General features: G+C 35.8%; 1 protein-coding gene and 1 long non-coding RNA gene across 15 annotated transcripts in view; one reads left to right on the top strand and one right to left on the bottom strand.

Moving 5' to 3' along the window:
• LOC105480088 (uncharacterized) overlaps positions 1-13894 on the top strand; it is a 35141-nt gene extending 21247 nt beyond the window's left edge. Inside the window, exons 1-4 of one of the 2 annotated variants that reach the window (XR_986279.3) lie at positions 3967-4210; positions 6201-6301; positions 6956-7033; positions 13485-13894. This is a non-coding gene — a long non-coding RNA (uncharacterized lncRNA). Of the gene's footprint in view, positions 1-3966; positions 4211-6200; positions 6302-6955; positions 7034-13484 lie in introns of those variants that run through there. The other variant, XR_011619928.1, reaches the window with a different exon arrangement.
• Positions 1-26471, bottom strand: part of LOC105480086 (SRY-box transcription factor 2) — a 753725-nt gene that overhangs the window by 165873 nt on the left and 561381 nt on the right. The gene's annotated exons all lie outside the window — the stretch shown is intronic.

Raw genomic sequence — 26471 nt, 5'->3', positions numbered from 1 at the left:
AAATACAAGACATTCAAATTGGAAAGAAATAAGTAAAACTATTTTTTTCACAGATGTCATGATTCTATGTATAGAAAATCCCAAATAATGGACAAGAAAACTACCAGAACTAATAAACAAATGCAGGAAAGTTACAGAGTACAAGGTCAGATCACACACACACACACAAAAATCAGTTGTGTTTTTATGCAAGAGCAATGAGCAGTCTGGAAAGGAAATTAAAAAAGCAATTCCATTTAAAATAGCATCTAAAAGAATAAAGGAACTAGGAATAAATTTAACCAAGGAGGTAAAAGACTTGGACATTTAAAACTAGAAAACATTTCTGAACTATGTTAAAGAAGACCTGAATAAATGGAAAGACATTTCATGTTCATGGAAAGATTTACATTGCTAAGATGTCAGTATGGCTCAAAGCTATTTACAGATTCAATGTAATTCATATTAAAATCTTAATAGCTTTTTTTTTTTTTTTGCAGAAATGGGAAAGCCTATACTCACATTCATATGGCATTGCAAGGGGCCCTGAGTTGCTAAGACAATCTCTGTTAAAGAAGAACAAAGTTAGAGTACTCACACTTTCTGACTTAAAAACACTCTTTAAAATTTAATTTTCTGATTTAAAAGTCATTGAAATCAAAATGGTATGGTGCTGGCATAAAAATAAATAAATATATATACCAATGGAATAGACTTGTGAGTCCAGAAGTAAACCCAAACATTTATGGCCAATTTATTTTGACAAAGGTACCAAGACCATTTAATAAAGAAATAATCTCTTCAATAGATAGTGTTGGGATATCTAGATTTCCACATGCAAGAGAATGAAGTTTGGCCCCTACCTTATCCTATATACAAAAATTTACTAAAAATAGATAAACAACCTAAAGATAAGAACTAAATGATAAAACTCTTAGAAGAAAACATAGGGATAAATCTTCATGAGTTTAGATTTGGCAATGAATTCTTAGATATGGCACAAAACACATGAGCAACAAAAGAGAAACCAGATAAATTGTACTTCATCAAACTTAAACACATTTATGAATCAAAGGACATTGTTAAGAAAGTGTAAAGACACCCTACAGAATGGGAGAAAATATTAAATATTTACCAATCATATATATGGTGTTTAATATATAGAATATAGAAAGAACTCCTACAACTCAATAACAGAAAGACAACCCAATTTAACAAATAGGCAAATGACTTAAATAGATATTTCTCTAAAGAGGATATGCAAATGATCAATACATGAAATGATGCCCAATATCAGCCATTAGGGGAGTGCAAATAGAAATGATAATGAGATACCACTTCACACCTACTAGGATAGCTATAACACACAACACCCCTCCCAGAAAATAACAAGTGTTGGCAAGGATGTGAAGAAATTGGAATCCTTGTATATTGGTAGTGGGAATAAAAATGTTACAGCCACTGTGAAAAACAGCTTTTTAGGTTCCTCAAAAAACTAAACACAGAACGACCATATGACTCAGCAATTCCACCCCTAGTACCTACGTGTATGCCTGAAATAATTGAAAACAGGAACTCAAATAGACACTTGTATGTGAAATTCATGGCAGTAATATTTATAGTAGCCAAAAGGTCACACAACTCAAGTATCTATCAACAGATAAATGGATAAGCAAACTGTGATATATTTGTACAATGGAATATTATTCAGCCAAAAAAACAGAATGATACGCTAGAACAGGGGTGAACCTTGAAAACATTTTGCTAACTGAAATCAACTAGATACAAAAGGAAAAATACTATATGCTTCCATGTATATAAAATATATAGAATAAGCAAATTCATGGAGAGAGAAAGTAAAATAGAGGTTACTAGGGAATGAGGGGAAAGAGAAATGGGAGGTTATTGTTTAATGAATGAATACAGAGTTTTTGTTTGGGATAAAAAATGTTTTGGAAAATAGTGATGACAGTTGTGTAACATTGTAAATGTAATTAATGCCAATGAATTGTACAGTTAAAACTAGTAAAAATTGCAAATTGTATGTTCTATGTATTTACCACCATATATTTTTGTACAACAAAAATGTAGAAAAAGTTTGGGCAATATTATGTAAGTAAGCTGAGAGGGCAGATAAATATCAGAAAAAAATTAATCTGTGTTTTAGGGTCTTATAATTTTAAGATGAGAAAATCGAAATAAATCATTCAGTCAAAAAAACCCCTAAACATTATTATATACCATTCAGATATCATCACATGTTTCGAAGCCTTGATTTCTTTTTTTTTTTTTTTTTTTTTTTGAGACGGAGTCTCTGTCGCCCAGGCTGGAGTGCAGTGGCGCAATCTCGGTTCACGGCAAGCTCCGCCTCCCGGGTTCACACCACTCTCCTGCCTCAGCCTCCCGAGTAGCTGGGACTACAGGCGCCGCCACCACGCCCCGCTTATTTTTTGTATATTTAGTAGAGACGGGGTTTCACCATGTTAGCCATGTTAGCCAGGATGGTCTCCATCTCCTGACCTCGTGATCCGCCCGCTTCCGCCTCCCAAAGTGCTGAGATTACAGGCGTGAGCCACCATGCCCAGTCGATTTCTTTTTTATTCATGAGTCGAAGCATATCTATATTCTCTGGATTCCAACAGGTCTAGGCCTCAAAGGAATGTGAGCTACTCTGGCCATTTTTTTCTTCCTATTGCCGGTGTAATTGTGGAATATTCTCGCCATTTTTGATGGACAGTGATGGCATCTGTTACTTCATTGGTGGGGCTTAATGAACAGGTTCCATTTATTTAGTTGCAACATCACACAGAAAGGTGAGAAACTTTTGGACATAGATTTCCCATAAGAAAGTTATCCTTAAATTTTTCTTTCTGAACAAAAAGTGAACATGGAACTTGGCATGACTTCCTTGAGAATATTAACCATCACTATTTATTGTTATCGTATGTTTTTCTTCAAGAGCGTTTATAAACAGGAGTTTGGTCAAGAATTTTCAGAGCAGATAGTGATATAGGAAATCTGGTTGGCCGGGTCCTAGGGGTTGGAACAAAGGATGTTTGAGGCTGAGACAGGATCGAGGCAATGGGCGCTGGGTAGTGCGTGAGCCCTGTATGAGAAATCTGGGCAGCTAGGCAGAACCCAACTACTGGGTGTCTGAGCAGCAGGTCATTTGCTGGGAGAGAGGAGGATGATAAGTAGCAAAGCTAATGTTGGTACTCAGTCAGCCTCTTGTGATCTGCCTGAAATTCTTCTTAAAGAATGAAATGTGTTTAAATACATGAGAAATAATGCTTCCTGCATGGGAGTGAACATGAATATAGTTGAACCTACAGCTGAGAGCAAGGAGAGAGCCTGGGCTAAAGGAAGTTGGTACAGGAAGAATCTTAAGTGTTCGTATGTTTGTGAAAACATTGTCAGTGGCAAGGCATAATCAAACCTCAGTGCTCTGGTTGTTCATGAATGCAGAATTTAAGAGATATTCCTTAGTAAAATGTTCTGGTCATTTTGGAAGCCCTGTTGGCAAAACAAAGCTGAAAATACCTTCATTTATCACTGTTACATCAACATGATAAGAATGGTAGTGTTAAGAGGGAAAAAACAAAGGTTCAAATGGTATGTTTTTAATCTAGAACAAAGAAAATCTTCCTGGTTTTAATTACATATTTTAGACTTTATAAAATGAATTTATCATTTGTAGTCTCAGGGAGAAAATATTCCCCACAAAATAAAGAAGATGCTCTGCATAACATAGCCCAAAATAGATCTGGGGCTGTACTAATAAAGAAGGATACTTATTTGATGTATATGCTCACTTGCCTTAGTAGCCAAGAGCAACATGGAGTGTTTACTGTATGCTCAGAAATGTTCTAGGCACTTTAAGTGTATGAAGTTATTTAATACTGTCTCTGAGCTAGGTACTGCTATTATCTCCACCCTAGAGATGAAGAAAATGAAACATCAAGAGATAAAACAATATGCCCAGGAGCCCACAACAAGCCACAGTCAGTGTTGAAGCACCAGTGTCTACATCCAGAGTCCATACTCCTAACTACTGTATTATCCTACCTCTCACAACTAAAAGGAAAGGCCTTGGTTGGTGCAAAGAAATGATGCCAAATCGGTGCTTCCAAAGTCTGATTCAGAGGACATTGGTCCCTCACTATGTTTCATGGCACTGGTGAAATGCTGAATATTACATGTCCCTCTTCCCACCATTCATTGCGGAACCATAGTAAGTACTAGTATTAAGGGCTTTGAAAGTTTTGTCATAAATAAATCTTTTAATAATACTGGTGCACCTAGTACAGGATCTTCATTTGTATAATATCTTATTACTGTATCTCAAAATCAGTATCATATGGGTTACCCTTTGAGAAATACTGCCTTAAAAAATAAAAACGCTGTGGTAATAACTGGCCGTACTCCAAAATTACTTGTTGCTAACAGTTTCTTTGACTAATGCAAATCTGGAAGCCTAATTCTGAGAGTCATATGTGGTAAGCAAGGCAGACCCATTATTTAGATTCAGTGAAATGAGCCTTAAAGATAATACCATACATTGTTCCTTGATCAAGAAAATATTATCCAAATTTGATTTTTCTTTAAAAACCTTTTTTTCATTTTTGTGGAGACATAGTAGGTGTATATATTTATCATGTGCATGAGATGTTTTGATAGAGGTATTCAATGTGAAATAAGCACATTATGGAGAATGGGGCATCCATCCCCTCAAGGATTTATTCTTTAAGTTTTAAACGATCTAATTAGGTTATTATTGACTATAGTCACCTTGTTATGCTATCAAATAGTAGGTCTTATTCATTCTTTCTAGGTTTTTTACCCATTAACTCATTAATGATTTTTATCCATTAACACATTAACCCGTTAATTAACCTATTACCCATGAATTTTTCTAGGCTTAGAGATCTCTTTTCTATCTGCATTTATTTTCTTTTGCTTTTCTCATGTTCTTCTGGTCTTAAGTTCGTCTGTATTGGCTTTGGTCAGTTTCTTATTTCAGGACATTTTACTGCTTACAGATTATTTTGGGGGTCAGCTAATGAAATCTTTCAAAATTCACTTAAAAGAGCTAATCTTCATCAGTTGATTTTCATGAGTTTTTTTTTCTATACAGAAAATATGACAGATTACTTGTCTTTAAATACATATAAACAGCTTGAGTCTGTTCTCTGGATGCTTCAGTGATGGAGAAGGGAGGTGATTAGATCCTCCCTTTTTGGCTAAAAGAGTAATTACTGAATTGGTTGCTGAACTGAAAATGGATTTCCCAAAATTGTCAGAAATATGAGCCCTGTGAAAATTTCACCCTCTGCTCCCTACTCTCTTGAATAACCCTATACCCCATTTCTCAGGATCTGGTCCTTTTAAACCACTGTATTCTATATTTTCAGTCTTTATATTGCTTTCTATATGACTGACATTACTATTAGGTAACAGTTTTAAATAGCAATTTAAAAAATTATGTGAGTCTGTGGAAATATTCTTTCTCTACTAATGTTCTGACAGATTTATAAATGTCAAAACCATTATTTCTTTATAGAAATGAATTTAAGAGACACAAGTTCCATAAGTGACCATAAAATTATGACAGAATTCACAAGCCACAGAAATAAATTTGTTTCATTCTCTCATAGTCATATCACAAATAAGTCTTTCGCTTTGAGATGGTAGATATTTTGGGGGCCACAAATGCCTTCATATTTTAAAAAATGCTTACGTTTACCTGCATGGGCCTAGTCCATGTTTCACATGAGGACTAACAGTATATTTCTTGCCATGCTATAGCCCAAACTGGAATTTCCTGTAAACCAGTTATAGGCTATGTGTTTATATATGTTTATATATGTATATGTATGTGTATGTGTTTATAAGACAAAATAATGTTTAAAGGTAAAACAGTGAGACATATCACCCATAAATCCACTACCATAAACAACCACTATTAATACTTCTTGCAATGTTTTTTTTTCTATCATACCCTTACAGCACTGAGTATAGCATTAAGTTTTTTGTTCCTGTTGTTGATTTCACAGGTAAAACCTTTACTCCCTTAAATTTCCACTTCTTTAATTATTATTGAGCCTGAGTATTTCTCCTAAACAAATTACAGGTTCTATTTTTTCTTTTTTCGTGTTCTTTGTCCATATTATATATTTTTTGCATGTTCTTGTATAAAAGTTTGTTTTTCTCATCCATTAAAGACAGGCCGTGTTTGAATCTTGGTTCCACCATTCACTAACTGTGTGTCTTGGACAGCTTATTTAAACTTTCTGCAGTTTTGGCTTCTCATCTATGAAATGAGGTTAGTAGCATCTACCTTCCAGGGCTCGTATAAACATTAAATTAGTTAAATATGTGAACCACAGTGTCTGGTTGTGGTAGGCACAACGTTACGTGTTCACCATCCATTTCACTTTCCTTGGCATGGAGCTAAACTATATTCATAAACTCCAGCTCCCCAAAAATCTAAGTATGGTCACCTAAGTCTCGGCAGTAGAATGCGAACAGAAGTGATGTGTCACTTGTAGACTGCTGCAGGCAAGTCTTCTTTATTCCATCCACACTGGTAGAAGTGAATGACTCTGAGATGAAAAAGTTACAGGATGGAAAGAAGGTATTTCCCCAAATCATCACTTGGAGGAAAGCCACAAAGAAAAGTCACCTGACCCATATCAGATTCTACTAATATCTATTAGATTTTTTTTTTTATAAAGCTACTGGGATTTGGGGGTTTACTGATTGCAGCAGCTAGAGTTATTTACTCTGCAATACATTTGCTCATGGTAAACACTTGAGGAATAGAAGCTATCGACATTATTATTATTATTCACAATAAAAAGTGATGGCTAATGTCAGCTTTATACTTGAATCATACTTAATATTAATTGGTCAGATGGATTAAAACAATTTCCTTCACTCTGAAAACCTTCTCTCCTTACCCCATTTTTTTTTCCAGCTGTGATTCACCCTTACCTCATTAAAAAAATCATTGCATGTCCTCAGGAGGCTGTGTTCACAAGAATTATAAAGTACAGTAAGTATTCTATATTTTATTATAATCAGTTCCATTTCTTTAAGGTCTCCACCTAACCTATACTTCTTAAAGCCACTGGTTCTTATTCATCTTCATGATTGCTTTTATGAAAAAGAAATTAATACAATATGTAGGTGGAAGGTACTGATTAGTAATGTTTGATCTATAGTCATAAATCTATTTGGACATAATTTTGGGTATTTATAGACTAACAAACTTAAATGCATGGACATGTGATTCTGTTGAAGTATTGTAAGTTATTCACAGACAAATGAGTAGGTATAACAGGCCTAAAGTAGTATGAGGTAGAACAATTTAACCTCATTTAAAAAGCCCCACATATTCCATGTATATATTTCTGGGAATGAGAAATAATTTCAAAGTGTTCTGATATCAAGTATTCTGTTATTTTTTAAAGGTTTTACACTAAGGACCCATTTAGTGGCTAGCATTTTGTGACTCTGACAGTACCCAGCTGAGGCAAATGGGCAGGATGGTTGGTTGTTCTTGGTTGAATTAAATTATGTTTCCTCACAGTGACCTCTGGGGGATTCCTCCACTCTTCCTTCAATCCACCAGTTCCTTCCCTTCTCATCTATTCTTTCCCAGATTTCTCACCAAGGCAAAAATGGCCCAAAGGGCTTTGCTGTGTAACTAGGTGTTGGGAGGCTGAAGTACTGATGGATCCCTTTCCCCGGATTTATTTTAGAGTGGTCATGACTAATTGACTATTAAAATGGAAGTGAGGAGGACCTCTTGTCAGCAAATGAGGCATATTTGGCGTTGATGGCTTTCCTACTCACAAAAAAAGGCACATCAAACTTAATGTAAGACACCAGGCACAACTACCAAGCACAATTAGTAAATGGGTAATCGCATTTTCATATTATTATCTCATTTGACCCTCATAGCAGCCTTTCCTGTGACATGGGAGGAAAATAGTATTATCTTCCTTTTATTGAAGAGAATACAATCAGAGATGGTAAGATAAGAGCCAGTATGTTCTGCTTAAACCTGAATCTACACCATGCTAATATTCCAAAAAGTATGAAGAACCTACTGTGGCCAGGTGCCACTGTCATTGCTGTGTGACCTTGGGCACGTTACTTAATCTATCTGTGCCTCAGTTTCATCAGCTGTAAAATGGGAATTATAATACTGACTTCATGGGGTTGTTGGAGGATTAAATAAGTTAACTTATATAGTGTCCTGAGAACAGTTCTGGGGCATAATATGCATTCAATAAGCATAAGTTATCATGATATATTGTGGTAATAAAAATGATTACTCCTAATTAGTAAGTAAAAGAATTTGATTTCAAAACAAGGTTTTCTAACTCTAAATTCAGTGTTCTTTCGATCATAGCGCAGCTGTCTCAGACTACCTTACTATTCTCCCAAAGCCAGTTAGGTGTCATGCGACCCAAAGAATAAAGTTAGTATTATGTCTTATATCAATATCAACAATTTAGTGCTAAAATGCTAAACAACCACTTAAATATCATAAACATACACTAATGTACATGGTATTTGTATTCACCTTTAAAGATTCATAAACTGTAAAATTCATTCTCTTAGTTTACTTTTGAGTAGTTTTTTTTTTTTTTTAAGAGACAGGATCTCACTCTGTCACCCAGGCTGGGGTTCAGTGGTCTAATAATAGGTCACCGCAGCCTCAAACTCCTGGGCAATCCCACCTTGGCCTCCCAAAGCCTTGAGTAGAATTTCCTGTGAATATTCTGGAAGGAATTTTTCTAACATTAGAAGTAAATACAAGCACATCTTGATTCAGGAACCTAAAACATACTCAGAAACTTGAATAATAATCCTTTATAAAAAAACCTTTTATTTTAGGTTTGGGGGACCATGTGAAGGTTTGTTATATTATAGGTAAACTCGTGTCATGGAGTTTGTTGTAAAGATTATTTAATCACCCAGATATTAAGCCTAGCATCCAATAGTTACTTTTATTCTGCTCTTCTCCCTCCTCCCACCCTCACCCTCAAGTACACCCCAGTGTGTTGTTCCCTTCTTTGTGTGCATGAGTTCTCATTATTTAACTCCTATTTATAAGTGAGAACATGTGGTATTTGGTTTTCTGTTCTGTTTTAGTTTGCTAAGGATAGTGGCCTCCTGCTCCATCCATCTTCCTGCAAAAGACATGGTCTTGTTCTTTTTTATGGTTGCATAGTATTCCATGGTGTATATGTACTGCATTTTCTTTATCCAGTACCCAGAGGAATATAAATCATTCATCATAAAGACACATACATATGACTGTTCATTGGATAATAATTCTTATTCATTGATTTAGTCACTCAGGAAGTATTTACTGAGTTCTTTCTACATGTAAACATTATGTTATTCTCTATGTAGACGAAGAAGTGTCAAGCTTCCTGCCTTCAAAAGAAGAAAACATAATAATTTTGCTTGAAATTTCCTTCTCAGTGCTAACAGTACATGAGGAGAGAAAAATAATTGAATTTTTCCTAAATTATTTTTTAAGAGGGTGTGAAAAGGATGATAGTGTTATTGCTTCTCTAATTAGCATGTATTAAAACAACAACAACAAAATAATAGTCCTTCCCTCTGCAAAACCTACAACTCATTTTAGTTCCTCAAATATTTGCTATTGACACAGCACCTCACTAGGTGGACATAGTCCTTGTCCTCTAGCAATCTGTGGTATAGCAGAGCAGACAACGATAATACAAGCAGAAAATGATCCATGGTTTTCAAATGATATGTATTTAGAGAAAGGTAATGTTGAAGTGGTAGAAGTAATCAAAGTTTTATGAAAGAGGTAGTATGTAAACAGGGTCTTGAAAAGTAAGTAGAATTTTGACAAGTGCCATTGTTGCAGGCAGTAGAAAAGTTTAGTATAATACAGAGCTGCTGCGCTGTCCAATATGGTAGCCACCAGCCACATGTAGCTATTTAAATTTAAACTGGTTAAAATTAAACAAAATAAAAAAATTCAGTTCCTTGGTCACACTAGTCACCTTTCAAATGCTTTATAGCCACCTGTGACCAGAGGCTATGATATTGAGCAGCGCAGAGTAGAACCTTTTTATCATAACAGAAATATCTATTGGAAAGGGTGCTACAGGAGTGGGAATGAAGAAAGGTCAGGAGGTGGAAATAATGAATTATCTAAATTTCTGTCCAAGCCCTTAGACAAAACATCAGAAATAATAATATATCCATGTATTTCCTCCCCAAATCTAAATTGGAAATACATGCCTATGTAAGGATCAATGACTCAATTGTTTCAGTGGCAGGTCTGGTCCAATAATCATGCTGAGTTCATACTATAAATCAATAATGAAGACATAAAACGTAACAGGCTTATCTAATTGCTTCATCTATCTGAGCATGCAGATCACAGTGGCTGAAAGCCAGGCCCTAGGGCACAGCCAAGTGTGGGTGCTGCTATCTCTTCTGGCAGGAACCTGTTGTCTGAGTGGGTCCGTGCTGAATGACTTGGGGCTGTCACAGTTGCAGTTCACTAAGAACATGTTCATTATTAAATTATTTACTACTTTGGAAATAGTGACAGCATCCGCTGCAAGCCTAAAAGGTAGTTAGAGATTTGAGGAACTAAACTCTAAGAAGCAACTCTTGTTCTGTGAATATGGATGAACTGAGCAATGTGTGACCACAATCATTGATAAACTTGTGAAGTGCAAACTTCATCATTTTGATAAGAGCTTCTGTTTGTTCTGTCAGGAGGGAGGTTTGGCTCAGCCTCCTAAAGTTGTGGTGTTTTTACAAAGCCAGCCAGGCACAGGTCTCATTTTCCTTGAGGTACAAATGTGTACAGGGCCAGGAAACCATATAATGAGGCTTGAGAAATCTATGGGGTTTTTTTGAGGACTAAATTGGGAAGAGAACTGCTTTCTCAGATACCTTAACTCCCAAGAAGAGAGTCCTTGTGCACAGAACTTGTGGGAGGCTCCATCCGCTGGTCTTTACCTTTGGATACACTGTGCAAGTTTCATGACAGAATCATTAAGATAATCAAATTGTCTTAATTCTGGTGCAATTCATGGATGTACTCATAAATTTAGGTAAAGTGAAACGCATCAGCATAGTTTCTGTTCTTTAAAATAAATATGAAAATATAGACTAAAAAAAAAAAGAAAAAGAAATCTACGGGACTCTAAAATGTGTCCCTTCATTGGTTAAAAAAAAAAAATAGAAAACCCAATTATTTGGGGAAATCAAGCTAGCTTGGAATATGCTGAACCCATATTTTTTGGTTGGGTGGTTCCTCTATTAATTTTAGACCCAATCATTGCTTATAACTTGAGTCTTTTAAAATATTATTCAATAAAAACGGACTTTTAATGTGCATATGGAGGCCGGTATGGTGGTGCACATCTGTAATTCCAGCACTTTGGGAGGCCAAGGAGGGCAAATTGCCTGAGTTCATGAGTTTGAGAGAAGCCTGGGCAACATGCCAAGATCCCGTCTCTACAAAAAGAACAAAACTTAGCTGGCATAGTGGTGTATGCCTGTAGTCCCAGCTACTCAGGAGGCTGAGGTGAGAGGATTGCTTGAGCCTGGGAGGCCGAGGCTGCAGTAAGCTGTGTTTGCATCACTGCATACCAGCCTAGAAGACAAAGTGAGACCCTACCTCCAAAAAAATGTGCATATGGTATTTTTTTGACACTATCATTAAGGATTTTATTTATACATGCTCATTGGACAACAGATAATTGTCTTCTCTTAAAAGAACTTGTGAATATCAACAAAAGGTAGTAAGGCAAACAGTGGGATACTAACTTTAAGTTAGCTTTTAAAAGTAAGATGTAATCTATGGATAACTTACATATATATATTTATTATATTGTTTTTCTTATGAAGGAAGTTTATAGAACCATATTTTTTCTTTTGAAAGACTGGCATTTAGAAGAGTCATGTAAACTTTTTTTTTTTTTTCGAGATGGAGTTTTGTTCTTGTTGTCCAGGCTGCCTGGAGTGCAATGGCACGATCTCAGCTCACCGCAACCTCTGCCTGCTGGGCACAAGCGATTCTCCTGCCTCAGCCTCCCGAGTAGCTGGGATTACAGGCATGCGCCACCATGCCTGGCTAATTTTGTATTTTTAGTAGAGATGGGGTTTCTCCATGTTGGTCAGGCTGGTCTCGAACTCCCGACCTCAGGTGATCCGCCCACCTTGGCCTCCCAAAGTGCTGGTATTACAGGCATGAGCCACCGCACCCAGACATCAAAGCATTTTTAGAACTCCATAATGCTACGGGTTGGTGTATCAGAAAGGAATTGCTATGCCATAAAAAGCATTTTTGTAACCCTAGTCATATATGAGCAACTATTTTCATATAATGTTAACCAATGTCAAGAGAAAAAATGAAAAAATATGCATACCAGGAAAACCTAGAGAAATACAGATTTAATACTTTTCAGTTTATCATATTTTTTGGAGAATGCTTATAATGACACATGGTTTTCAATTATTTGGTGTTTCTCAATTTTGCATTTGCTTGAGACTGTTCCCTCAATGAACTCAACATTTTCAAAGGATCGAAAGAGACTTTTTTTTTCTTTTCTGAACACAGAGAAGTGTGGAGAAAAAACTAATTTCAGTTTTCTTTATTTTCAGATCGCTCCTGAGTTTCATACATGCGAAATCATACTGATGACGCAACCATATATAGCATTATTTTGCTGGTTCATGCTACCTCAGCAGAAAGTAACAAGGCTAATTCTTTTTCTCTGCATGATAAAAATCTATTACATTTATTGAGAAGCCTACCAGTCGATAGACACATATTTATTTTGGGATAATCCAGCTCCTAAAATACTATCGATGACATTGACCTTTAGCTGGATTGCAAGAACAGAATACGCACAACTCATTTTTTCCCAGTTTCATAATTTTGGCATCCATATATTTTTTTTAGACAAACTTAGGCTGCCTTTGCTTGGCTATGATAGATATTTTAGAATATCTCTGACTCATGAATATAAATAGTTGTGCAAAAATAAATTTCATAAAACCAGAGCTGGTAACAAAAATCACCTAGAGATCAACAACTCTGAAAGAATCTAGTGTCACATTCCTTAGAATGTCAGATTAAACTAACATGTGCCAGTCAATATTGCTACACTGCGACCCCTGATGCCTCCTAAGCAAAACTATTAAGTCCAACATTCTCTCCTGTAAGCACTTATCTGTAAGGATGGCTAACATGTCCTCTGAAGCAGATATTGAAACTGATTGGACAATAGGTAGATACCAGACAGGGGCCTGGGGGCCGACCTCTAGAAATAGGGGGAGAAAATCTTAATCTGCAACACAATGCCGTTCTCTTGAAACCCTATCATTTTCACTTCCCATGTGTCTGCTGCCTGACTGTGAATGGATTTGAAAAGGAATGGTTAGTGCTGAAAATTGGATCAGAGCTAACATTCTCTCATTTTTATCAGCAGCTGCCAAAGGTCATCTGACATAATAGCTGATGAATTCAAGCCCAGTGGATTTCATTTGCAATTTTCAATTTACTGAGGCCTCCAAACCCCACGGTGATAAAAGCTTCCCCTATCGTGGCCTGTCACAAACATCAAGAAACTGCACAAACGCACAAGAAAGAAAAAAGAGAAAGCTGTGCATCATCACAGCTATAGATAAGGAGAACAGGAAGAAATGGTATCATGCAGGAAGGTGGGGAGCAGCCTGTGTGGCTAGTTCTCTAAATGCCAATTGAAACGAAAAGACTATGAGGAACAATCAAATAACTTCCACAGAATAACAACATGTTTCTTTGGAGCTTTTATGTGAAAATTGCCTTCTAATCTCTCTGACTTGACATGCTCCCACACAAAAATGTAAGTGTAAATATGCAAATAAATAAATGAATAAATAATCTTTGCTTACCTGGTCATTGGAAAGCACACTCTGTGCCGTATTTACCATAGTTTTGCTTTACAAAATGCAGGCTCATAGAGGGTCTTTGATCATGGATGTATAGGTTCAGCACTAAGAAATCGTTTTTCTTAATTTTTTTTTTTTTTCAGAGAAATGGTAGATTCTTTGATTGATTTGCCAGGGAAGTCAAAGTACTGACATAGCAACTACTTGTAAGTGGATCTAGATGTAGTACATATCAAAGATGCATTAGCAAGAAGAAGAAAGTCATTTTCCCCCTTGTCAAACATTTACAATGAACTTAGGCAGGATCGGGAACTGAATCCTGTTCCCAGGCAATTGTTCAAATTGAGCAAACCATATGTGTGTTTCTTGGAGAATGGCAAGTTTGATAACTCAGCAGGTCACCTTTGTCCTATCCTACTCAACTTATGCCATGGCCTGGCAAAGGAGAAAGCAAATAGATGTCCACTGCTTGAGGTGTAGCTGCTGGGAGAATTTAGTTTCAAACAGGGATGTCTTGATCCTGCTTCTACCAAATAGATTCAGGAAGGCTTATGAGGTTTGTCTGATGCAGTAAGAGGACTTGGCAGTGGGCATGTACCAACCTGCGAATGCCAACATTTCTGATGACACTTGACAAGAAAATCTGAGAATGGTATCAACAGGATCAGAATATTAACTTTATTTGTGTGTTGCTAACTGTGTGACAATCACAGTTTGGAAAGGAAAAGAGAATAATTCCTGGTTGACTCACATGACAGTGAGAGATTGCCTATTGTAGAGTTATTCTTTAAAATTGCAACAGCAAAAATAAAAGTAGGAGCTACTTGTTGTAAGTGAATCTTGAGTTCTTTGAAATTAAACTGTTTCTTAAGATTCTTCTATCAGCAAAAAATTTAACAATCTTTTAATTCTTCAAAGTCTCAACATAGAAAAGTTTCCTCAGTAGTTGAAAATGGCAGGTATTAACATTTTGAAATAAGAGAAATAAAACTTTATTCTAAAGCTGCAGAAAATGTGGAAAGTAACAATATTGTAGCATTTTAGTATTTTTTCCCTACACAAAATTATCAGGATGCCATTTTTTAAAGGTTGCTTTCATCCTACCATTTTTTTTTCTTTTTTTTGTTTCTATAGGTTCAATGAGAACTCTCTATGGTTTGCAATTTCCATGGGTTCTCTTAATTGTTAGCATAATACTGAGACCTCACTGGTGGTAAAATATTATTTAATGGGATCTTAATTTAGACAGGCTTCTAAAAAGACATACAATTTGGTAAGAGTATTTCATTATCACTGTTCTATGGCAGTGATATAAGGCAAGCTGTACCAATTGGTCTGCAGTTACACAGCATAAAGGTTAATCTCTTTTATGTTCCTTTTATTAGAAAGGCAGATCTGAATCTTTGGGGCAGAGTCCTAAATTGTTTTTGAAGATGGATTGGTTCACAGAGACTCTTCCCTCTCATACCCTATGGATAATTACATTCAATCAGTCCAGAGTATTCACTTCAGTTTGAATGGTAAAAAAGAGCATTTCTCATTTCATTAATTAGTTCTTTCGTTCCTTCATGCAGCATTTATTTAGTGCCTACTAAGCATAGGTATGTTGAGAACTATAAATAAGACTTTCCCCACTTTCAAGCAGTTTACAAAAGACAGGAGTAAAGAATGTTTTAAATTTGTCTCCTTTCTTACCTCACACCGCCTCCCCCCTCCCAAATTGAGTTTATGTCATGTATCTATTAAAACTTTAAAATAATAAAAAGTTTATATTGAGAATTTGGGTGGTAGAATAATACCTTTGGCAACTAGATAACATCTTATTTTGTGTTTCCCATTTTTTGGTAATATGTGCATCACCATAACTTTTTTTTTTTTTGCCAAATTGATATACACTCTATTCTTACTAAATAACTTTTCTTTGAACTCAGCTTTAAAAAAATTAAATAATTTCAGTTAGAAAGGCATCATTAGATATACTACCACAAATAGAAAGCCTGTATCACAAGCTATGAATAAAAAATATTTATAAATATAACTATATAACTATTATTGTATAACCACCTACAATATCTCATGTTCTATGGGCAGTAAAAGTATCACTCTTTGGAAAATACTGGTTTTGTGCTTGATGCTGATAAAAACAACTGCTGCAGATTTGACTGCCATAAGAACGGAAGCTCTGTGAGAACAGGTATTTTGATTTTTTTCTTGCTTTACTCCAGTTCCAAGAACAATGCCTAGCAAATATTAGGTGCTAAAACATAATTTTAAAATAAATAAAAGTCAGTTAGCTTCTGAAAGATCACGTTGTATTTCTCCTATCATCATACTCATTGTGCTTTATAATAATTACTTGTTTAATGTTTCTCATAATCACTGCACTGGTCAAAAGCTTTGCTTTTCTTGTTCATTCCTGTTATAATCATTCATGCCTAGAACTATGTCAGGAACATAGTAGGTGCTCAATAAATATTCATTGAATAAAGGGACTTGCCATTCTAAAGTCATACAGCTTCTATTGCCTCATTGGTCATTTTTTATTAAAGGAGCTCAACCGGCCAATATCAGTTTAAAGCTATTCAACATCTGGCACATTAAATAAAAAAAAATTTTTGTTGAATAAATAAATAAATGAATTAACATTTTTGTGACACCAGAAAAAGAGTTAACTCTGTTTATAGAAAGACAGATCTTAAAGGGAGAACAGATAATTCTTTTCATTGCTTAAATGTAGTGCCAGTTTTCAATTCTTGAATAAGTCACCCCGGCAAGGTTTTCTTACAATTTTACAAATTAAGATTGCACTAAAATTTGTGTGTTTGTAGAAAAACTGACAAATATTGAGGTCAGCAAATTACACCAAATGGTAACAGCCAGTGATTTGATGGTATATTTTTATTTAAATTGCTTTTATGAATTCCTTGATTTACTTAAGAATCAAGCATCCTGACTAGACAAGTGATATTTACAAAATCTGAGTTTACGTTTTTCTATTACAAAGACATCCATAAGAAGAAATAGTGAAAAATTAGCTGCATTTCTCTGGTCCCCACCTCCAAAGGAGTATTGTCAATCACTGCTTAAAACATAAGCTTTTGTAGGTTTTGAATGCTTTGAACTGGAAAACAACTATTTTCCTGGATAATTAAAGGGTGTTACAACTGATTGAGCTTGTGTAGAATCAGGAAAATTGGTGGGATTGGATGGACATATAGGTCACAACACTTTTCTTTTGTAATATTTTCTACTGCAAATGATTCTTCAGTTGAAAAATCAAGGCTTGAGCTGAGGTATCACAAATGGCTTGATAAAGTATGACTTGAAAATCAGACACTGGGAGAACTATGTTTATCGTTTAACAAATCAGACACAGCTTAAATAAAGGAATGATTTCCTTAATAGACTAATTCCTTCTCATAAATTTGCTGATTGAATTATGTATAACCAGTTTCATTTGAGCAAATCTTCATTTCTCTAATCTGCCCTATATGGAATAGGGTTCGGTAAGATATTAGTGGATATTTTGTTGAAAAAAATTTGAGGTCAGAAAAGTTTAGAAAATTTTGGGCTGAACAGATTTTAAAATCTGCCCTTCAGAATATATAGTAACCAGTTAATTTATAAAGGGTAATATTACCAAACATTTAAGAACTCACTACTCAACTCAATCAACATTTCTCATTTTTTAATATCTTTTAAGAAGTAATAAAATATTACATTTAATTAAATGTCCCTCTACACTTTTTCCCACTTCCATTCTCTTCTTACTCTTTTCAAAGGCAATCAACATTCTAAATTTGATACATTCCCACACATACTAACACATAATACATGTATATAGCATTGCATGATATAAAAGTTATTACACATTGCATAATATTGTACAAAACTTCTGCAAATTTTCACTGAAAATTCCATTTTGTATTTATGTTGATACATGTAGGATGAATTCATTTTAACTCTATATTTAACTGTTATATACATATTTTCAATTTTTTGGTAATATAAATAATGTGGCAAACTTCTCTTATTGGTTCCAAGATGTTTTTCTTCCTTCTTACTCTTGTGGTGCTCAGTGAGTGTAGTCTTGTACACCTAGTGGAGGTCAGCCCCCCCAAATTTTAGACACCCCGCTGCCATGAGGGTGGCTTCCAGCAAGTGCAGCAGCTGCCCCAGTGGGGATGCTCCTGATAAGTTCCACAGGCACTCTAGCCAACTTCCCAGAGAGTTCAGGAGACTGGTTAATGCAAGCTTCCCAGAGAGGTCCATGAACACTCTACCCTGAAAGCTTAAGGATAGCTGTGGGCTTGCCATCCGGGAACCAGCTTTGACCCAGATCAACTCTGCGATCTTGTTTTCCATCCAGTGCAACTATAACTCTTCCAGTGAGGTCTGGGGAAGTCCCCCCTCCCAACCACCTTTTAAGTTTGTTATTTCCTTGGGCACTCTCCCTCAGCCCCACAGCATTCTTTATAGAATTCTTTTTCATTCCCTCTAGTAGTTAATCCTCTGTAAATAGTCTCTATCTATCTATCTATCTATCTATCTATCTATCTATCTACCTATCTAGATCTATATAGATATTTCTATATCTGTATATAACTATATATCTATATATACAGATATAGAAATAGATCTATATATATATAGATCTGTATATAGAAATAGATCTGTATATATATATCTATATATACAGATATAGAAATAGATCTATATAGATCTATAGATATAGCACCCACCAGCACGCCCGGCTAATTTTTTGTATTTTTAGTAGAGAAGGGGTTTCACTGTGTTAGCCAGGATGGTCTTGATCTCCTGACCTCGTGATCCACCTGCCTCGGCCTCCCAAAGTGCTGGGATTGCAGGCGTGAGCCACCGTGCCCAGCTCTTTTAGTTCTTTAGGGAATCTCCACACTGTTTTCCTGAATCCCATCAAAATACCACCACCATTCTTCACAGAACTATATATACATACACACACACACACACACACACACACACACACACAGAGAGAGAGAGAGAGAGAGAGAGAGAGAGAGAGATGGGGTCTCTCTATGTTGTCCAGGCTGGACTCCAACTTCTGGCCTCAAATAATCCTCCCATCTTAGACTTCCAAAGTGCTGGGATTACAAAAAAGAGCCACCACACCTGGCTATAATGGTTACTAATTCTTTATATTAACTGTATTTATTGTATTTTTAATGGTTATTAATTTATTAAGAGTTTCTATTGCTTCATGAGTCAGTATGACTTCATGAGTCTAGAAATCTGTATTTTCTAGAAAAATTTTCACTTCATCTAAGTTTTCAATAAAATCAGCCTAAGTAATTTATTTATTTGTTATTTTTGGCTCTCTATTTTCTCTCCATCTTTATTTTATTTATTTATTTATTTATTTATTTATTTATTTATTTATTTAATTCTCACAGGTTTTTTGGGAACAGGTGGTATTTGGTTACATGAGTAAGTTATTTGGTGGTGATTTGTGAGATGTTGGTGCACCCATCATAAGAATAGTATATACTGAACCCAATTTATAGTCTTTTATCCCTCACTCCCTTCCCACCCTTTCCCCCTACATCCCCAAAGTCCATCTTATCATTCTTATGCATTTGCATCCTTGTAGTTTACTTCCCACTTATGAGTGAAAAGATGCGATGTTTGCTTTTTAAATCCTCAGTTACTTCACTTAGAATAATAGTCTTCAATCCCATCCAGGTTGCTAGAAATGCCATTAATTCATTCATTTTTATGGCTCAGTAGTATTCCATCATGCGTATATACCACAGTTTATTTATCCAGTCGTTGATTGATGGGCATTTGGGCTGGTTCTGCATTTTTGCAATTGCAAATTGTGCTGCTACAAACATGCACGTTCAAGTGTCTTTTTCATATAATGACTTCTTTTCCTCTGGGTAGATACACAGTAGTGGGACTCCTGGATCAAATGGTAGTTCTTCCTTGAGTTCTTTTTTTTTTTTTTTGTGATGGAGTCTCGCGGTCTCCCAGGCTGGAGTGCAGTGGATCTCGGCTCATTGCAAGCTCCGCCTCCTGGGTTCACGCCATTCTCCTGCCTCGGCCTCCCCAATAGCTGGGACTATAGGCTCCTGCCAGCACGCCCAGCTAATTTTTTGTAATTTTAGTAGAGAAGGGGTTTCACTGTGTTAGCCAGGACAGTCTTGATCTCCTGACCTCCTGATCCACCCGCCTTGGCCTTCCAAAGTGCTGTGATTACAGGCATGAGCCACCGCGCCCGGCTCTTTTAGTTTTTTAGGGAATTTCAACACTGATTTCCCGAATTCCATGAAAATACCATCATCATTCTTCAGGGAACTAGAAAAATAATCCTGAAATTCATATGTGAACCAAAAAAGAGCGCAGCCCACAGAACCAAAGCAAGACTAAGCAAAAGGAACAAATCTGATGGCATCATATTACCTGATTTCAAACTATACTATAAGGCCATAGTAACCAAAATAGCATGGTACTGTTATAAAAACAGGCACATAGACCAATGGAACAGAATAGAAAACCCAGAAATAAACCCAAATATTTACCCAACCAATCTTTAAAGCAAACAAAATCATAAAGTGGGGAAAGGACACACTATTCAACGAATGGTGCTGGGACAATTGGCAAGCCACATGTAGAAGAATGAAACTGGATCCTGATCTCTCACCTTATACAAAAATCAACTCAAGATGGATCAAATACTTAAATCTAAGACCTGAAACTATAAACATTTTAGAAAATAACATTGAAAAAACCTTTCTAGACATTGGCTTAGGCAAGGATTTCATGACCACGAACCCAAAAGCAAATGCAATACAAACAAAAATAAATAGCTGGGACTTAATTAAACTAAAGAGTTTCTGCACAGCAAAAGGAACAATCAGCAGTGTAAACAGACAACCCATAGAGTGAGAGAAAATCTTTACAATATATACATCAAATAAAGGACTAATACCCAGAATGCACACACACACACACACAAACTCAAACAAATTAGCAAGAAGAAAACAATCCCCTCAAAAAGTGGGCTAAGCACATGAATAGACAGTTCTGGAAAGAACATACACAAATGGCCAACCATGAAAAAACGCTCAACATTACTAATGATCAGGGAAATGCGAATCAATACCACAATGTGATACCACCTTACTCCCTCGAGAATGGCCATTACAAAAAATCAAAACATAATAGATGTTGGCGTGGATGCAGTGAAGAGGGAACACTTCTACACTGCTGGTGGAAATGTAAACTAGGACAACCACTATGGAAAACAGTAGTATAGTATTTATTATTTTTTAATAATCTTGGCTGGGCATGGTGGCTTATGCCTGTAATCCCAGCACTTTGGGAGGCCAAGGAAGGCAGATCACAAGGTCAGAAGATCAAGACCATCCTGGCCAATATGGTGAAACCCCGTCTCTACTAAAAATACAAAAAAATTAGCCAGGCCTGGCGACCTGCGCCTGTAGTCCCAGTTACTCAGGAGGCTGAGGCAGGAGAATTGCTTAAACCCGGGAGGTGGAGACTGCAGTGACCCAAGCTCATGCCACTGCACTCCAGCCTGGCCACAAAGCGAGACCCTGTCTCACAAAAAAACCCCAAAAAACAACAAAAATCCACAAAAAAACTACCATAATATTTAATTGATTCCTTTTCACTCCTAATGTTATTTGTGCCTGAATATGTGCTTGTGCACCTTCCCCCTCTCTCTGTCTCTCTCTCGCACTCTCTGTCTCTCTCTCTCCCCATCGGTCCTGCTAAAAACCAGGTTCTGTCAATTCTCACTAATGTTTTTGTTTTTATTTCATTTATATCTGTTCTTATTACTTGTATTTCTTTTTATTCCTCTGTTTTATTAGGGTATAGTTGAGAAAAACTGTATATATTTAAGGTGTACATATGATGATTTAGTATATGTATATATTGTGAAATTATTACCATAATCAAGTTAATTAACATTATTACAGGTTTTTCTTTTGTTGTAACTTCATTGAATTTACTCTGTTTTTTCCAGCTTCTTGATCTCTCAACTCATGTATTTTCAGAAATTTTAGTTTCAAAATATTTTTATATTCACAAGAGATTTATGCCTTAAATCAAAAATATTTATGGTTATATTTTAAAATCTTTTAATGTACATTTTGTAAAAGTGTTTTTGTTGTTCATTTCTAACAATTGCATTACGATTGGAGACATGTAACATATCTATTTGATGACATTTTTTGATATTTGCCTTGTGACCTGTTAAATGGACAATTTTCATAAATGTTCCATGCCCTTGGACATTATTTTATTTACTGGATACTATGCCTAATCTGTGTCTAATCTACTATTACTTTGTGTGCTGGCTTTCATTTTTTCTTTTGAGAAAACAGCTATCTTATTTATTAATGTTTTTAAAAAACATTTAAGAAGCCCTCAAGAAAGTGAAGATTTGTGGGCCCAATATCCAGGGAAAGAAGAAACCTATGTGTCTTAGATAAAATTCATTATTTTTGGCATTCAAATATTTTATATTGCTGTTAATGTTTTGTCTGCTTGACCTATACATTTCTTTTTTTTTTTTTTTTTTTGAGACGGAGTCTGGCTCTGTCGCCCAGGCTGGAGTGCAGTGGTGCCATCTCAGCTCACTACAAGCCCCGCCTCCCGGGTTCCCACCATTCTCCTGCCTCAGCCTCCTGAGTAGCTGGGACTACAGGCGCCCGCCACCTCGCCCGGCTAGTTTTTTGTATTTTTTAGTAGAGACGGGGTTTCACCGTGTTAGCCAGGATGGTCTCAATCTCCTGACCTCGTGATCCGCCCACCTCGGCCTCCCAAAGTGCTGGGATTACAGGCATGAGCCACCACAGCTGGCCCGACCTATACATTTCTGAAAGAAATGTCTGAAAATATCACTCTAAAAATGTACACTTGCCAATTTTTACTTGTAATTTGTCATTTTTTGTTTGGAACATTTTAAAGCTGTGATGCTGGGTACATATCAGTTCATTATTGTTATATCTTTTCAAGGGTTTGTTCCTTTTATTATTATGTGGAATACCAATCTATCATTATAATGCTTTTAGTTGAAATTCTATTTTGTCTTACCAGCTTTCTTTTGATGAGTGTGTTCCCTGAGAGAAGGTAAGTCATGCAATACCTTGTAAGTAAAGAGTTTTTTTAAGCTTTTCTTTTAGTGAGATAAGAAACCATTAGAGGATTTTGAACCAAAAAAATGCCATGATATGACAGATGTTCAAAAGAGTCACCTTGACTGTTGTGTGAATAGACAGAAGTGGGTTGCAGTGGAAGCAGGAAGAATTGTTAAGTCTATTGTAATAAAATTGGCAAGAGATGATGGGAATTTACGCTGCCTGAAATGACAATCCAAGCTGTTTAGGATCAATTTTCCTGCTGAGAATGACTGGTTAAACAGGACAAAATATACTTTTTGAATCCAGAAAAAACATTTAAGAAGCCCCAAGAAAGTGAAGATTTGTGGGTCCAATAGCTAGGGAAAGAAGAAACCTAGAGGACTGAGTCCAACATTTGCTTGGCTCTCCCCTTCAAGGTGTTTGCCAGTTCTAAAAGAGGCCAAGAAGCTGTGCAAAGCTTTCAGGACTCTCAGAGCCCACCAAGGAGGCAAGGCCTTGATAATAACCCAAGCCTTTGGTTTGTGAACAAGGAAGTCTATGTTATTAGAGTAAAATTAATCTAGAACTAGGTTATAGGGATTAAAGCCAAGCTTTGAGTAAATTTATTTCCTAGTTCATCACATTTCAAGGTGACATGAGATCAGGGGTGGTCATAGCCTAAATGTTTGCAGAAACAATTGTAACGCGTCACTAAAGAAAGATAATGTTATCAGAAGCTTCAAAATATCTTTAAAATAATAATGAGGGAGATGAGAAGACATGACCTGACAAAAAGTAGATACTAGAAATAAATACACTGGAGATATGGATAATGAAGTTATCAGGCCTAAGTTTAAAAATAATTTTGTTCCTTATGTCCAAGGAATTAAAAGGCAGGATGAAGCATTTTAATAGGAAATTGAAAACTATAAAAGAAAATCGAATAAAAATTTTAGAAGGCCGGGCATGGTGGTTCATGCCTGTAATCCCAGCACTTTGGAAGGCCGAAACAGGCGGATCACCTGAGGTTAGGAGTTCGAGACCAGCCTGACCAACATGGAGAAACCCCATCTCTACTAAAAATACAAAATTAGCTGGGTGTGGTGGCACATGCTGCTCAGGAGGCTGATGCAGGAGAATTGGTTGAACCTGGGAGGCAGAGGTTGCAGTGAGCCAAGATTGTGCCATTGCACTCCAGCCTGGGCAACAAGAGTGAAACTCTGTCTCAAAATAAAAAAAAAATGTAGAAATAAAAATATACTAATTGGGTTTAATAGCAGATTAGACACAGTTTAAGAAAGAATTTATGAAGTGGAAGACAGTTCAAGAAAAAACATCAGATAACCATGGAGAGACAAAAGAATGGAAAATAGAGAAAAGAAGCATAAAAGATATATCAGATACATTCATAGAAGAGAGAGTAGAGATGAACTAGGTAAGAGGCAATATTTGAAGAGAAAATGGCTAAGAACTTTCTAAACTATTAAAAGATATCAAGCCACCTTTTAAACAAGCATGGTAAACACTACATAGAATAACTACAAAGACAACCTGAGTTAGGCCGTTTTTGTATTGCTCTAAAGAAAAACCCCAGGCTGGGTAATTTTTAAATAAAAGACGTTTACCTTGGGTCATGGTTCTGCAGGCTGTTCAGGAAGTATGACATTGGAATTTGCATCTAATGAGGGCTCAAGAAGCTTCTAATCATGGCATAAGATAAAGGGGGAGCCAGGATAGCACATGGCAAGAGCAGGGACTAGAAAAATATGCTAGGCCCTTTTGAACAACTGGCCTTTGTGAACCTGTAGAGTGAGAACTTGCTCATTGCTGCAACACAGCACCAAGCCATTTATGAGGGATCTGTCCTCATGACCCAAACACCCCCAACTAGGTACACCTCCAATATTGGAGGCCACATTTCAACATGAGATTTGGATGGGACAAACCATCCGAATCATATCACAACCAGCCCAAAGCACATAATAGTGAAAGAACTGAAAACCAAATCAGGGAGAAAATCTTAAAAGCGGAAAGAAAGAAAACCATATTACCTTAAGAGGCAAAAATAAGATAGCTGTTTTCTCAAAAGAAAAAATGAAAGCCAGCACACAAAGTAATTATGTTTTTAAGACACTGAAAGAACTTTGTTGTCAACCTAGAATTTTATACTCAGTGAGAATATCTTTGAAAAATGAAGCCATTCTCTCCAGCCTGGGTAACAGAGAGCGACTCTGTCTAAAAAAAAAAAAAAAAAAAAAAAAAAAAAAAAAAATGAAGCCATTCTCAAACATGACCAAGAGATAAGACATCAACATGCTTACGAATTTTATAATAATAAAAGTTTCAACCCACCAAAAGGTTTAAAATTCTGACTTTGTACGCACCTAATGACATAGCATGAAAAATATATAAAGCAACAATTGACAAAATTAAAAGAAGATATAGACAAGTTTGCAATCGTGGTGGAATAATTCAACACACCTGTCTCAATAACTGATAGAACAAGCAGACAAAAAATATGAACAGAAGATTTAAATACAATTAACAAACTGAACATTTCACCCCTAAATTACTTTCTTTTCAAGCAAACATGGAACAGTTGTTCAAATTGACATATAGTAAACTATTAAAGAAAAAAAAATTCAGAGCATTTTCTCCGACTACACTGGATGTATACTAGATGTCAATAACAGTAACAAGGCTAAAAAAGTCACAAAATTTAGGAGTTAAACAATAAACTACTAAATGTGCAAGGTGGTCAAGGAAGAAATCACTCTGGAAATTAGAACATATTTGAATTGAAGGATAATGAAAATGCTACATATCAAAAGTTGTGGATTCAACTAAAGCTATGATTTGAGGGAAATTGATATATATATATAAAATATTAGATGAGAATAAAGATTAAAAGTAAGTATTTAAGCATCTATCTTAAGAAGTTAGAAAAGAAAAAGAAAATTAAATCTATAGAAAGTAAGATTGATTTAAAAAAAGAGAAAAGGGAGAGAGAAGGTACACCTACTCAGTAGCAGGACAATACTACAGATCTTACAGATGCAAAACCGACAAAAGATTATAAACAGTATTATGCCAATACATATACAAAATCAGATGAAATGTACAGTCTTAGAAAAGTATAACTGATCTAGAGGAAATTTAAAAAATCTAAATAGTACTACATTTATTAAAGGACTGGACCTATAGTTTTAAACACTAGGTCTAGATAGCTTCATCAAATTCTATCAAACTTTTGAGGAAGTTTGAGGAACCCCAAATTGTGCAAAATCCTCCTAAAAGAATAGAAAAGAGGGAAAACTTTCTAAGATATTTCATGAAGCCAGCATAGCCTTGATATCAAAACTTAATATGAATATTATAAAAAATAAAATTATAGACCTCTCTCTCTCTCTCTCT

Source organism: Macaca nemestrina, chromosome 2 (assembly GCF_043159975.1).
Source record: "Macaca nemestrina isolate mMacNem1 chromosome 2, mMacNem.hap1, whole genome shotgun sequence".
In the NCBI taxonomy this organism is placed as follows: Eukaryota; Metazoa; Chordata; class Mammalia; order Primates; family Cercopithecidae; genus Macaca; species Macaca nemestrina.
The sequence above is the reverse complement of the archived record's forward strand: the minus strand, read 5'-3'. Positions and strand labels throughout refer to the sequence as shown.